This window comes from Mobula hypostoma, chromosome 3 (genome assembly GCF_963921235.1).
Source record: "Mobula hypostoma chromosome 3, sMobHyp1.1, whole genome shotgun sequence".
NCBI classification, from domain to species: domain Eukaryota; kingdom Metazoa; phylum Chordata; class Chondrichthyes; order Myliobatiformes; family Myliobatidae; genus Mobula; species Mobula hypostoma.
In genome coordinates this window covers 108265278-108281683 of record NC_086099.1, presented here as the reverse complement: position 1 = coordinate 108281683, position 16406 = coordinate 108265278, and the positions used below count along the sequence as shown (strand labels likewise).

General features: G+C 38.1%; 1 protein-coding gene across 2 annotated transcripts in view; it reads left to right on the top strand.

Moving 5' to 3' along the window:
• Positions 1-16406, top strand: part of ndst3 (N-deacetylase/N-sulfotransferase (heparan glucosaminyl) 3) — a 1028434-nt gene that overhangs the window by 202543 nt on the left and 809485 nt on the right. For both annotated transcript variants that reach the window (XM_063043575.1, XM_063043576.1), the window contains one exon: positions 4824-4957. The gene's annotated coding sequence lies outside the window, so the exon portion shown is untranslated. The remainder of the gene's footprint in view (positions 1-4823; positions 4958-16406) is intronic.

Here is a 16406-nt window from a genome sequence, read left to right as displayed (position 1 = left end):
CGATGGCTCCTCCCCAGTTGACGTTGAGATAGTTGTGGTGAGCCACCTTTGTGAATTGTACAGGCCTTCTCGTAAGACTACTTCCATTATGCTGTTGGGGAAGGGTTTCCAGCATTTAGAACCAGTGATAATGAAAGAATAGAAACATAACTTTACAACTCCTCCCTTGGAGGGTCAGACACCCTGAGCCGATAGGCTGGTCCTGGACTTATTTCATAATTTACTGGCATAATTTACATATTACTATTTAACTATTTATGGTTCTATTACTATTTATTATTTATGGTGCAACTGTAACGAAAACCAATTTCCCCTGGGATCAATAAAGTATGACTATGACTATGACTATGACTATTTCCCTGTCAGGATGGTACATGACTTGTGGTGGCATTCCTGCATGCCTGCTGCCCGTGGCTTGGTTTGAGAGTTCCGCATCTCTTCCAAGGCCAAAGGATCCTCCTTAATTTGTGCAGAAGTGAATGAAATACAGCTCTTATCTACAATACAAATTCAACTCTTTTGTATTCCAACTCTCCTGAGATAAAGGCCAACTTTCCATAAGCCTTTTTTAATTACTTTTTGTGCCTGTTCACTAGTTTTAAGCGATTTCTCTATCTGGCCCTATAAATCTCTCTGCTCATCTCCATTTCACAGCTCCTCACTCAAAGTTATTCATATGAAACTCAATCTTCTCATGTAACAGTTCATAAATCTCAATCCTCAAGGAAGAAATTCCAATATTTTGGATATTTTTAGTTTCTCTACTTTAATGGTGACTTGAACGTTTACAGCCTATGCTTGGCTCTGGGTATCAAATGATTCATCTATGCAGCAATACAAAGACCCTGCAGGTGTCCTTGCAATGCTACTGGGACAGGTCAGATGTCACTGGTAAAGCTGGTGGGGTTATTGTAAAAACTGTAGATCAGATTTCCATGGGTATTGCAGGACCAAAGGTGCCAGGATGGATCATGACTGCAGCAGGACTCCAGGACTCTTATTACAATGTAATGTTGTGCTGTGACCCACATATGCAAACACCCACACTTTCCATGCATGATTTAAGATTTAACAACTGATTAGCTGCATTTCAGTAAATTGAGGGGGGAAAAAACTACAAATAATGGATCTGAATTCTATCTCTGGTCAAATAAAAATGTTTGCCGCAGCTGTTGGTTGTCCTGTCCTTCAGTTACACTGTTTGTTCCAGGGTGGCCCCCAGGAGCTTCATATGATGAAGTCGAGTGCAGGGACAGTCTCAGTGAAGGCAGCCTGTTGCAGTCCTAGATTCGCTTTATACAGAGGAAGAGACTGGGTCCACTGAGTGTTTATGACATACACAAGTAGTGAGTAACACTCAGAAGCAGTTAAAGAATATATATTTAATAGAATGATGCATTTTTAAAAACATTTGACACTGAGGAAAGTGAAAAGTTAAAAAAGAAATCCTACTTACCTTTCTTTCAGACATTTTCTTTCGATCATCTGACTATGACTGGTGTACAGAAAGCCTGCTTCACAGTTTGAGAGGCCTGTGGAGTTTGTTCTGTCCTGTTGGGCCTCATGAGAAGTTCACCTGTGCAAGAGCAGCAGTCAGACTGGAAACCAGTCTTAGTCTAACAGCCACTGGGCGGATATGTCACTGAGTTACTTTTCGGATTCCTGAAATAATGGCAGGGTGTGGTCTGATATTAATGAAATAAGTTGATTTATGATCCATTGGTTTCATGCAATAAGTAGTAAGGATTTAACAATCCCAAGGTCACTTAACTCCATTTCCCATTACATATAACATGTGGGTCTTGAATTCAAATTAACCTGTTACACAACCATAAATTTCAAATTGTTTGATAAATGAATCTGTGCAGTATATGTCACTTACATCTTTGGCATTTTGTTAAATGAAATGCAAGGGTAATTTTAACTTTATTGATGAATACTTTATTAATTTCTGTTTCATATATTGTATATCTATATATAAAACCTATTTAAGGCACAGTATGACATTCAAGAAACCAAGAGACACAAGAGACTGCAACTGTTGGAATCTGGAGAAACAAACAATCTGCTGAAAGAACTCAGCAGCATCTGTGGAGGGAAAGTAATTGTCAAAGTTTTGAAGTTGCTGACAAGATGGACAAACTCGCAGACAAGTAATATTCATATCCTATCAATTGCACAAGCTGTCAATCGGAAAGTGGAGTCTCCAGGAGTGAGAATGCTGGTGACCTTCCAAAAAGCAGGCTTGGCATTTGAATGATTCAGCCCAGTGCGGCAGAGATCTGTCATCCCTGCATTGCCAGAATAATGCAGACATTACCAGGGCAAAATCATTCATTTTGTAACTGCAGTGCAATTATTTGTCACACTATATTACCATTACCTCATTTTATTTCTTCTTTGACTTCACCAGAAATGATGTATTAATTTCATTGCTGTATTTTAGCAAGTTTCTAATTTATCTCTACAAAAATGAAATCAATGTAGAAAGGTAATCTGTTTGAAGGTATGTGCCAAATAGAGAAATAAATATGGCAAGAATAGCACAGGGAAATCAGTGAGTAATAGATATAATAAATTAATTCTTGTACTAATTATTATGAATAAAGACTGTAAATAAGTTGCAGATGCAGCCAATTAGGTCAGGAACCCACACATACACACACACACACACACACACACACACACACACACACACACACACACACACACACACACACACATATATACATATATATAGTACAGTAGATTCTAGTTACTTGGGACACATAGGGACATTTTGGCCCAAATAAGTGGCTGCCCAAATTAGCCAAAGATTCATGGAAATAGTTAAAAGGTAGGAAAAAGACAAACTACCATTTAACTGAGTAACAAATTATGTATAATATCTGCAGACCAAATTATAACACCACCCATACTACTACAGTTCTATAGAACTGTGTGTTAATAGTTATCGACAGAGGAGTTCATCCAGTGTAGAGCACAAGACATAGGAGCAGAATTAGGCCATTCAGCCCCTCAAGTCTGTTCCACCATTCCATCATGGCTGATCCCGGATCCCACTCCACCCCATACACCTGCCTTCTCGCCATATCCTTTGATGCCCTGACTGATCAGGAAACAATCTTAAAATATACACACAGACTTGGCCTCCACCACAGTCTGTGGCAGAGCATTCCACAGACTTACTACTCTCTGACTAAAAAAATTCCTCCTTTCTCTGTTCTACAGGGTCGCCCCTCAATTTTGAGGCTGTGGCCTCTAGTTCTAGATACCCCCACGATTGGAAACATCCTCTCCACATCCACCCTATCCAGTCCTTTCAACATTCGATAGGTTTCTATGAAATCCCCCCACATTCTTCTAAATTCCAGTGAGTACAGGTCCAAAGCTGCCAAACACTTCCTCATATGTAACCCCTTCATTCCCAGAATCATGCTCGTGAACCTCCTCTGGACTCTCTCCATTCTACGCTGATGTGTTCTTTGGTTTGCCTGTAAATAAGCAAAATCAGCAGAAACACCTATGCAGATAATGCACTGCCCACATACAATGCCACTGGCGATTGCATCCTTCATTCTCATTCCAACATTCAAGATGATTGTCAATACCTTCAAATTCCTCATAGGTCCTAACTTGTTGTAATAGTGAAATCATTTCACTTTCTTTCCCAGCCTTAATGCTTGAAACTGCACTGAGCAAAACAGTTCAGAATTGTCTTACTGTTTATTTCTCACCAACTATCAGAGACAAAAATCAATGCTGTTTGAAGAAACGCACGTGGAACAAATACCGTCCAAAAACTGTTTGCTCTAAGCACACTGCACCATCTAACAGCCGCACAAACGCACACCACTGACTCTAATTAGAAACTGTTCTGAAAAAGGCTTCCGTCCCAATTAAGTGGCATAGCGCCCCAAATAAACAAAGGGAATCCTGGCTATTTTCTTGTTTAGTTGTTGTTTTTTAAGAGTTGTCCTAAATAAGTGGTGGCCCTGATTAACCGTTGACCCGATTAACCAGAATTCACTGTACTATATATATCAAGTTCAAATTCAAATTTTGTCATTCAACCGTACATATGTATACCGCCAAAGGAAACAATGTTGCTCCAGAACACGATGCACAACACAGTACATATAACTCACACAGATAACATTTAAGTAATACTACAAATAAATTAACAAATAATAATCTACAATTACGACACAAGTTAAATAGTAAACAGTATAACACTACTGGTGCTTCATACTTGATGAGACATGGGTGGTGAAAGGGAGTTCAGTAGTCTTACAGCCTGGGGAAAGAAGCTGTTTTCCAACCTAACAGCTAATTATTTAGAAAATATAGAGGATTCTTTGTGCTGAAACCCTAAAGTGCTAAATCTACAAGGAATTGGAATAGGACAGTAAAATGGGAAATGTGAGTAGGAGGTTAGCATATAGTCCCTTGAGGCTGTTCATTCAAAATGAGATAAGATCATGCCTGGCCTGATTCTGGCCTTCACTCTATTTTCCTGCTTAAGGCCTTTGATTCCCGAGTGAGGAAGTGTACCATCTACGAATTGCATTTCACTCTTTATTTTTATAAGAAGTCAGTGTTATATGTCCTGATTTCATCAATTTATCGCCTTTTGATAGACTGGTGAAAATGCTTGACTTGTATCTCAAAAATAGTAACAATGATGGTGCAATCTCTGTTTCTGGTTGTTATGGAAGTCTCTCCATCAGATGGGAACCTACCACACCCTTAATTGAAATCATTTGCTGTTGAAATCTTTCTTGTGTTTCAATCTCCCTAACCTAATGCATTTCTTTCACTAGATTTAAACCTGCGGAAGCAAGAGCTATTCACACCATTGGCTCGGTGAGACGACTTACAACTCAAAGATCTTTCCAGCGCAAAATTTTTAATCATCGAAGAAGCTTGTGATTTGAGATAATATCCCCACAGACAGGTTTGTGTACTTCTGATGAACTGAAGATTTCTGAGCTGTGTGCGAATAATATCTGTGTATAGATTGGGAGCATCATTTACTGGTGAGGATTCAGTGCAGGGTTTGTGTGTCTTCAATAATCAGATAAGTGACTGGGGTGGGAGGTGAGATCTGACCCCATATCCTGTTCGTCAGGGTAATTGGGACTTGGATGATAGGAGATTTGCAGGTGAATGCTGAAAAATTTAGATCATGATGATTGGAGGAAATTATGCTTTGTTAGAAAGGAGGGTCAATAGATTAAGGTTAAATGTGGGGCTTACATTTGTGCGGTGAAGACATTCTTGGCTCAAGCATGCCTAATTATGGTCATTCTTGGGGAATTTGATCCAGTGTCACCTGCAAAGTTCCAAGAGGACATGAAAATTGCATGAGGCAAGGAAGAGTGAACTCCAGCTGGTGTGACCAGAATGGCAAAATTTGATCCAGAAATTCCTGCAATTCCATTTCACTCAGGAGTTTTCTACATCACATTTCAGTAAAAAAACAATAGTATGCACTAAATTTCTAGATATACTGTATATCTGTTTTCTTTCACCTCAGTATCAGATATGATTGTGTGCATTGATATGGCTGACAGAGTAAAGTCAGTGCTTTGGCGACATATCCTGGAAGATGCTCTTAATTTTATCACCATTCTCTTTTAAAACAATCATCATTTTTTCCATTTTAATAACTATACATATATATGTATTTATATAATAAATAATATATTTGTTTAAATAAATTCACCAATGACACTATTGTTGTTGGCAATATCACAGATGGTGACAAGGAAGATACAGGATCAACATAGATGAGATCACAATAAGAGTGGCGTCACAACAACTCAGTCAGTCAGTGGGTGCCATCCCGAATCCGGGGTTGGCAGCTATACACCTCCTTCTTCTTCGATCTTGCGCTCTTTTTCTGGCCTCAGCATAACTCAACCCAGTCCATTGCCTCACATTATCGTACCAAGTGGTTCGCTGCCTTCGTCTTTCCCTCTTTCCTTCTATCATCCCTTCCAGGTAACAATTTCTGCAGTCCACCATCTCTTAACAAGTGCCCAGCATATTCCAATTTCCTCTTCTGCACATTCTTCAGCAACTCTTTTTCTCTCCTCGCTCATTTCACCACTTCCATATTACTGACCTTCATCACCCATCTAATTTTCTGCATTCTCCTTAAACACCACATTTCAAAAGCCTCCAGTCGTTGTTGCGCTTCCTTGCCTAAGGTCCACGATTCGACTCCATACAACAGACTGCTCCAGACATAGCATTTCCAAATTCTACAACGCAGACCAAAGTCCAACCTCTTGCCACACAGCACATCACTCAGGCTCCAGAACATTGATCTTGCAATCAGAATTCTTCATCTAATTTCTGTATCACATTTCCTATCCTCTGTGACCATTTGTCGCAAGTACACAAACTCCTTGACTTGCTCTATGCCTACGAGGTTAATTTTGTTACTGATTTTGGGGGACTTCTTTCTTCCATGATATTACCATCATCTTCATCTTTGCAGCATTTATTTTCATTCCAAATAGTTCACCTTCAGCATTTATCTTATCTACTATTCTGAGTAACTCGTCCTCAGTCTCGGCTAACAACACTGAACCATTTGCATACCTCAAGTCGTTCACCATCACTCCACCAATTTGGACACCAGCTTCATCATTCAACACCCTGAAGATTACCTCTGAGTAAATGTTAAATGATAAAGGGGAGATCATGCAGCCATGGCGAACCTTTTTTTGGATCTCAACTTCCGGTGATTTCCCACCACTAGTTCTTATTAATCAGTCGAACATCTTTCCCCTCCAGCCTCAATGAGTTCAGGCAATTGAACAGCCGTTCATGATTGACTCAGTCAAAAGCTCTTTCGTAATCCAGGAAACACATGTAGATATCTTTTTTTTTCTAGACCTCATTCCACAATCATTTGCAAATTGAAAATCCCTTCACGAGTACCCTTACCCGGTATAAATCCGCTCTGGCACTCATTAATTTCATTAAGAAGTGTCCTTTTTATTCTGCTTAGAAGTATTACTAACAAGATCTTGGAGGCTTATAGTTCCAAAGTCTGAGCATTTCGTGCTCTGACTTTTCTTTGGGCTCTGACACCACAAAATCTGTTGGCCACTTTCCTGTTGAGTAGTCACAACAACTACTTTGCAGTTAATGTCAGCAAGACCAAAGAGTTAATTGTGGATGTCAGGAAGAACACAATACAATCCTCATTGATTTATGATTAAAATGCTTTGGCCCAAAAATGCTGGAGGAACTCAGCAGGTCAGGCAGAAGAATAAACAGCTGCAATCTGAGACGTAGCATTTTAATCATAATGATAATCATAATCATTTACCCATTATGAACACTTATGATCTTAAATTACTAATAAAAGATTTATAAAAAGTATTCAAAATTATTTTCTACTTAGAATACTCCGTTTGTTAGTGAAAGTTTCATTTAAAATATATCAAAATTACATATCCTGAGGCGTGAAATGTTGACTGTTTATTTCACTCCACAGATGCTGCCTGACCTTGCTGAGTTCCTCCAGCATTTTGTGTGTTTCTCTGGGATTTCCAACATTGTTTGACAAAGTCCCTCATGAGAGGCTAATCCAGAAGATTAAGATGCATGGGGTCCGTGGCAAGTGGGCTGATTGGTTTCAGGACTGGCTTGCACATAGAAGACAGAGAGACGTGGTTGAAGGGACTTGCTCAAACTGGAGCTCTGTAATTAGTGGACTTCCTCAGGGATCTGTGCTGGGACCTCTGTTGTTTGTGATGTATATAAGTGTCCTGAATGAATATGTAGATGGGTGGGTTAGTAAATTTGTGGATGACACCAAGATTGGTGGAGCTGTGGATAGTGTAGAAGACTGGCAAAGAATACAGCATGTTGTTGATCATTTGCAGATATGGGCAGAGAAATGGTAGGTAGACCTTAACCCAGATAAATGTGAGGTGTTACACCTCAGCAGAGCAAATGCAAGGAGACAGTACACTGCTAAGGGCAGTGTTGCTGAGCAGAGATATCTTGTGATCCAATTTCATAGCACCTTGAAAGTGGCTACACAAGTAGAGTAAGAAGGCTTATGGATCACTTACTTTCATTAGTAGAGACACTGAGTGCAAAAGTTAGGAGGATCCGTTGCAACTTTATAAAACTCTGATTCGACCACATCTGGAGTATTGCACACAGTTCTGGTTGCCCTACCATAGGAAGGATGGTGAGGCTTTGGAGAGGATGCAGAGGGATACCAGGATGGAGGCTTTTCGAGAGAATATCCTGTCATGAGATGCTGGATAAATTTGGGTTGTTTTCTCTGGTGCATTAGAGGCTGAGGGGAGATCTGACAGAGGTTTACAAGATTATGAGAGGCATAGAGAGAATATCTGTTTCCCAGGGTTGAAATGTCTAATACCAGAGGGCATGCATTGAAGGTGAGAGGAGGTGGGTTCAAGGGCATCTGAGGGGTAAGCTCTTTACTCAGAGAGTGGTGGATTCCTGGAATGCACACCTGGTATGGTGGGAGAGGCAAATACATTAGAGGCTTTTAAGAGACATTTGGATAGGCACAGGGATGTAAGGAAGATGGATGGGTATGGACTTGGTGTAGGTAGGAGGGATTAGTGTTGGGGTGTTTATGATTTGCTTTTTAGCCAGTCAGCACAACATTGTGGGCCGAATGGCCTGTTCCTGAGCTGTACTGTTCTATGTTCTGTCTGCAGAAACGGTTGTGTTATGAAGAAATAAATACGTAATGTTTTCACCCAAAGCATGGGAAATCTGTTTGTTTTGAGGATAAAAACCTTCCATCCAAAGCAACACACACAGAAAATGCTGGAGGAACTCAATAGGTCAGACAGCATCTATGGAAATGAATAGATAGTCAACATTTCAAGCCAAGACCCTTCTTCAGGACTAAGAAGAAAGGGGGAAGATGGAAGAGGAAAGAGGCTAGCCGGAAAGTGTTAGGAGAAGCTGGGAAAGATCAAGGGATGGAGAAGAAGGAATCTGATAGCAGAATGCACTATAAGAGAACTGGAAGTAGGAGGGGGCCCATGGGGAAGTAAAAGGCAGGTGAGGAGGAGTAAAAATCAAAGTGGGGAATTTGTTTACCGGAAGGAGAAAACGACTGGAGGGTACCCAGGTGGAATATAAGGTGTTACTCCTCCACGCTGAGGATGACCTCATCTTGGCACAAGAGGAGGCCACGGACTGGCGTTTTGGGGCAGGAATGCGAATACGAATTAAAATATATGGCCAATGGGAAGTCACACTTGAGTGGATGTTGTGGTGCTTGATGAAGCAGTCCCCCAATTTACAACTGGTCTCACCAATGTGGAGGAGGCTGCATCAGGAGCATCGGACACAATAGATGACCTCAGCTGATTTGCAGGTGAAGTGTTGCCTCGCCTTCCAACCGTACACTACTTTTTTAACACTTCTTCATCTTCAGGAAGCCTTTCTGAGACTTCACTCCAACGTACATGAATGATGGAATTTCCAGCTATTCTAGTCTCTATGTAATTTTTATCTCTCTTTCAAAGCTGAAATCAATGGGCTAGGTTTTCAACTTTGGATACAAGCAGACAAAGTTGCTGTGGATTAGTTTTTATTTCCCTATTCCACGAGATTTTGCTCAATCTTAATTACACATGGCTGGATGCCAAATTGCCCATGAATCAATGCATTCTTTTTAAAGCATATTTTTTTTTAAATCCCAAGAATACATTATACTTCAGTGTGCTTAAGCTTGATTAATACTATGCAAAATGACTAAAATAAATATTTTAATCAAAATTCTAATTTACCAATTATGAACATTTATGATCTTAAATTGCTGAAAATATTTTTTTAAAAGTATTCAGAATTATTTTCTGCTTAGAGTAGTGAGTTTGTTAGTAAAGAAGGTCATTCAAATAATATCAAAGCAATTCAATAGTATCTCTGTACTATGGAATACCCGGCCATTTCTGTTTCTTTTTCAAACGCCTGCAAATGAAGGCAAGTTGGACAAAATCCCAAAGCCTATCAATTCCCATAATGTGTGAGTATGCATGCTTTAAGAACAATATACTTAAAAGAACCTGTGAAGATCATTGACATTCAATGACATCCTGGATCTTTTTGTCACATCTCACTGAACCAAACTTGGTGAGCTGAATCATCAGATTGGCAAGCATAAGACATTTTCTTGATTACTCAAGAAAGCCAACAAATTGTTTATCCTTGTAAACATAAGGAAATCTACAGATGCTGGAATTTCAAGCAACACACATAAAAGTTGCTGGTGAACGAACTATATGAAGTGAATCTAATTTTTGTATATTTACCAGGTTTCAAATACTTTCATTTAGAATTTTTACTTTCCAGAATGCACTTAAAAGAATTAAGCTCACACACACACACACACACACACATATATATATATATTCAACAATAATAAAAAGATAGCTGGATAAACTTCCTTCATTTGGGACACTGTGCCATTTTATTCTGATAGAAGACTGTAGACAAACAGTTTCAAATAAGCATCAATCAGGTGAAATTGTGTGGATATTAAACACAGTTTTCTAAATAGCATCAGTTGTGCATGTTTGTGTGTTCGAAAAACAGTGATTTTTGTCACTGATCGTTGCTGAGCGATAAGCAGTAGGCAATTTGGAACTGATTTGTTCACTACAGTTTGCTCTGGGAACTATAACAAATTTGAAGGTATTGACAATCATAATGTTACAATGAAAATAGAGTTTTGGGAGATGCAATCACTTATAGCACTGTATGAATGCAGTGCATTATCTACACTTAGAGGTCTGTGGTGCTTCTGTTCATTTAAAGACAATATAAAGAACACAGCAGCATACACTGGATTATTTCCACCAACAATAACTATTAGGAACAGTTTTATAGTACTATAGTGGTATCGGTAGTGTTCAAATTTATTCTGTATTTCATTTAAATACATTTGGTTCTCAGTTAAATAGTAGTTTAACTTTTTTAAACCTTTTTACCAATTTCCATGAAACTTTGGTTAATTGGAAAAGCCTCTTAATTGGGCCAAAATGTACCCGTCACAATTAACTGGAGTCCATTGTGTTTGTGTGTATACTGTATAAAATAAATCAATACATTTAATTATATCTTCTTGCATTATTATTTTCCTAAACGTCAGGAATGAATGAGTATCAAAATTGTTTTCTGCAACTCTTTACGTTGACAAAACACATTTTTGAAATGAAATGCATTTCGTTTACTGTTAGTGTTCATCATTAAATCAGTATACTGGGCAAAGTATTAATCATTGTCAGATCCAGCTTCCAGTGTGCTCTTTGAACGTTTCCTCTTAAAGCATATTTAATGCACACCAATCATCCCAATGACTTTAAAACGCCACTGTGTTATTTTCATGTCTCCTTTCATTGAGAGATGCAATAGTAGTGCACTTCTTGTTGAAGCTGAAGCTGACGTCAGTGTTTTCTTTTATTATATAAGCCTTAACTGACAGCCAAATGAATCAAATGAAAGATGCAAATCATCTGTGAAAAATAACAAAATTTCAGCTTAAGGCTAAAAGCAATTATGCACTACTCATCCATATTGTTATTACTCCTTGGTATTTCAAAGAGTCAGCATTGTCTGCTCCTGGGGATATTTTTCAATGCCATTAGCATCATCGTATGGTTATTCCATATGCCAATTCACTTCTACATTCAAAAGGAAAATATGCACTTTTAGGGTAAAAGACAAGATTTGGCAGTTTTCCATGACAACTGTATTTTCCCTTTTTTCTCTTTTTTTATGAATGTTACAAAGATCCCAAAGAGAGTTATATAAAGCTGTAGATATACGTAAATTAAGAAACAGCACAGTAGCTTTTACTGCCATTTAAAATGGGCTTTATTAAAATATTAACGCCCATTTCTCCATTCTCTCTTTATTATGGAAACGAGGAAGCCATTGATACCTAAAAATATATTTTGAGCACTTGAGGATGTACTGAATTGTTTAGTGTTGGGAAAATGCATCATTAGACACTTTCACAACGATCATAATTGTAACAATTACTATTTACAAATATTCAATCAAATTGCTGGCATATAATAATAATATATTTGCATATTTGGCTGCATCTTTGTTGAGTGATTTCTACAGTCTTCTAGGTACAGTTTATTTTGTTTGTCTGGAAAAAGTGTTTGTCCAACTCTATGTTTCAGTAATTGATAGTCTCCTTCTGAAACAAAGTACATTTTGTGGGTTATATTTCTTAAGTTGTGAAGTGCTTCAGGTGATCATGTCCGGTTTCTTTTCCACAAATTGTTAGCTTGAGAAGCAGGGTGTTAATATGATTCATTTTAGAAACATAGAAACATAGAAAACCTATAGCGGAATACAGGCCCTTTGGCCCACAATGCAGTGCAAAGCATGTACTTAATTTAGAAATTACCTAGGGATACCCATAGCTCTCTATTTTGCTAAGCTCCATGTACCTATCCAGGAGTCTCTTAAAAGACTCTATTGTACCCGCCTCCACCACCGTCACCGGTAGTCCATTCCACACTCACACCACACTCTGCGTAATAAACTTACCCCTGACATCTCCTCTGTACCAGCTTCTGAGCACCTTAAAACTGTGCCCTCTTGTGCTAGCCATTTCAGCCCTGGGAAAAAGCCTCTGACTATCCACATGATCAATGCCTCTCATCATCTTATACACCTTTATCAGGTCACCTCTCATCCTCCACTGCTCCAAGAAGAGAAGGCCAAGTTCATGGGCTGGAAATTTATATGAGTAATAGTTTCTTAATTTTCTTTTCTTTGTGTTATTAGCTGTTTTCAACATTTGAATTAAACTCTTATAATTGTTATTTTCACAAATTAATTAATTTGGCTTTATTTTGATTGTTATTCTTCAGCACCCTACAGGCTGGAAAATTGATTGATTGTTTACAAACTTTTGCAAATACTAATATGACTATAACTTGTGCTTTTCCATGTATCCAGTAGAAGAATGAGTACAGTTTAATAACACATTTTAAATATTTAATGTTTCATTGCAATAACTATATACAAATTAATCTTGCATGTGATTAAATATTTAGATTTTATAGTTGCTCAATGAATCAATCCTTTCCCTCACATATATTTATTTATCCTTCCATTCCAACTTGCTTTGCACTATTCTAAATGAATACATTATGCTTTTATTTGAGGATGGTAATTGACCCAAACTTCTTGGATTTTACAAGACGGCTAAATGTCTCCATAATGGGTCTGTGTTTACTGTTCATCCACAAGCACCCTTTAGAACGTGATGGTAAGCCATGTTCTTAGCTCTTCTAATCCATGTAGGTTTCAGATGACATGCTGAATCTTCACAAACATCTAAGAAAGTCGAGGCGCTGCCATGCTTTCTTCATAATGGCACTTATGTGAAAGAGATTTCACAAGAGATTTCACTTTCAATTCACTTTATTTTCCATGAGGAACTTCATTTGTGCAGTGATAAGTACAACATCACAGAGCTTAAGATACACAACATCGCACTACATATAGTTAAACACAACATAATATACAATAGATAATAAATACTAAGAATTAAAGCATGTGATTTAAAATACAAATACATATAATAAAATGGACTATTTTTACTGTCAAAGGTGCAAGTAGAGTACAGCTAGTAGAACTTGATGTTTCAATCCCTATGGTAAGTCGGCACTCTCGATGTTGGCAGGGGGCTTGGAGTGGTGATAAGGAGGGAGGGTAGGTATGTAATTAGGGTCATCAGGTGGGCACCCACCTTCTGACGTTTTGTTGATAAGCCCACGACGTCTCCAAAGGGATCAACGGTGCTACCTGTTGTTACGTAACCGGCAACAATGAATATTAATCGAGACAGGTTTTATAAAAACAACCAAACATTTATTAAACACGTATAAACGATAAGGAAAAAAAACAAAGGAAAACTTTAACCAGACATTAAACAGGTACGCAGCCATTCATCAACTCCACTCGGCTCTGGTTCTTAAAGCGTTAAATGCTGAAAACAGTTCTTAAAGCGATACAGTCAGATATAGTTCTTAAAGCGATAACTTCGAAAGTCCAACGGTTTTACACATTCAATTGGGAGAGACTTCTCTGGAGAAAGATTTCTCCACCAATGCACATTTACTGCCGGTTCTGTCCACAGGATTCCTGATGCCGAAAATAAACAGTTTAAATCGACTGACCTTAAATTCCTTTCAGGGAGAGAGCTTTTTTGCATGAACTCATTGCGCTTTTACAAGAGTTATCTCAATGCAGGTTCTCTTCAACGAAGACTCAATAAGGTCGATCCTTTATTAAACTGCCAAACGATGCCGACTTCTCTCGATCCTTCACTTCGACGAATTCTTCACTCTCCCTTCAAAACTGTCGAAATTGAGTAAATTGCCACTTACAGCCACGAATTTCCTGTCCAAGTAATATGGAATCTTTCAACAGAACGTACAACCGTTTTAAAAATGAAACTGCGTCACAAAAACAAACACACAACAGAAACGGAGGCACAACATGTTCTACCTGGAAATCTACAAACTCAAAAATCCACTGCATCACCTGAGTCGACCCTTATATAGTCACGGGGCACATGTCATCACGTGACCTCACAATGGCGGGAAAATCACATCAGGTGACCTCCAAAAGAGCATTACAGCATTCTCAAAAAATAAACAGATCTCCTTGAGCATGTAACACCTCCCTCCAAAAAAAAATTTTTTGTCTCTTGAAGAACAAAAGTTTAACAATTTATACAAAAAAAAATACAATCTTATCGTTCAGCCCTTTACAAACTAATGTACAGTAGGAGTGTTACAAATGATAAAATATCACTCCAAAAAAAAACAAATTTTCATTGTACATTTAACATCTAGACAAACAGTCAGCAATCACATTGCCTTTACCCTTGATATGAGTGATCAAGATATTGTACTCCTGTAACATTAAGCTCCAATTTAATAATCTTCCATTTTATTTTTCATCCTACTTAAAAACACTAATGAATTGTGATCGGTATAAACTGTGAGTGGTTTATGCGTAGAACCAACATACACTTCAAAATGTTGCAAAGCTAAAACAAGAGATAACAATTCTTTTTCTATTGTTGAATAATTTCTTTGATGGGCATTAAATTTCTTAGAAAAATAAGCTACCGGACGATCAACTTCATCACCAACATCTTTTTGAAGCAACACTGCTCCTGCAGCTTCATCACTAGCATCTACAGCTAATGAAAATGGTTTTTCAAAGTCAGGAGATTTAAGTACAGGTTGACTACATATTTCAATTTATCAAATGCCTCCTGTCCAAACAAACTTCTCATTTTTCTTCAAGAGATTAGTTAATGGAAGAGCAATGTTTGCAAAATCCTTACAAAATTTTCTGTAATATCCCACCATACCGAAGAACCTTCTGAGGGTTTTTCTACCAGTGGGAGTGGGTACTTCCAAAATTGCCTGAACTTTTGCTTGAACAGGTGCTAATTTCCCCTGACCCACAACATAACCAAAGTAAGTCACTGTGGCATAACCAAATTCACTTTTGGATAAGTTAATAGTTAAGTTAGCTTTTGAAAGTCTCTCAAATAATTTCTCCACCACCGCAATATGTGCTTTCCATGTATTATTCCCTGTAACCAGATCATCAATATAGGCATCTGTATCTTTTAGTCCCTGAATCACGTTATTAATCATCCTCTGAAAAGTACTTGGTGCATTCTTCATCCCAAATGGAAGAACATTATATTCATATAACCCAGATGGGGTTACAAATGCTAAGATCTCCCTACCTCTATCCGTCAATGGAACACACCAATAACCTTTTAACAAATCAATTTTTGTAAGGAATTTGGCCTGTCCAACTTTATCCACACAATCATCTACTCTAGGGATTGGGTATGCATTGGTCTTAGTCACAGCATTCACTTTTCTATAATCCGTACAAAATCTAATACTATTGTCTGGTTTAGGCACCATAACACACGGTGAACTCCAATTCGAATTAGAATGTCTGATAGTATCATTCTCTAACATGTACTTAATTTCCTGTTCAGCAAGTTCACATTTTTCCCTGTTCATTTGATATGGATGTTGTTTTATGGGTTTTGCATCTACCACATCTACATCATGTGTAGCTACGGTGGTTCTTCTAGGGATGTCGGGAAATAAATCTCTGTACTTAACAATTAACTGTTTCATCTGCTCTCTCTGTTCCAGCTGTAAATGAGCTAATTTTTCATCAATATTTTCCAGAATTTTTGAATTTGGCAACCTGGCTGAAATAATGTTGAGTTTAAAATGAGTTTCAGATGAATCCTCTAGTAAGTTTTCAACAAGATCAGACTCATTAATCACAACAGTCATATTAGCAACTTC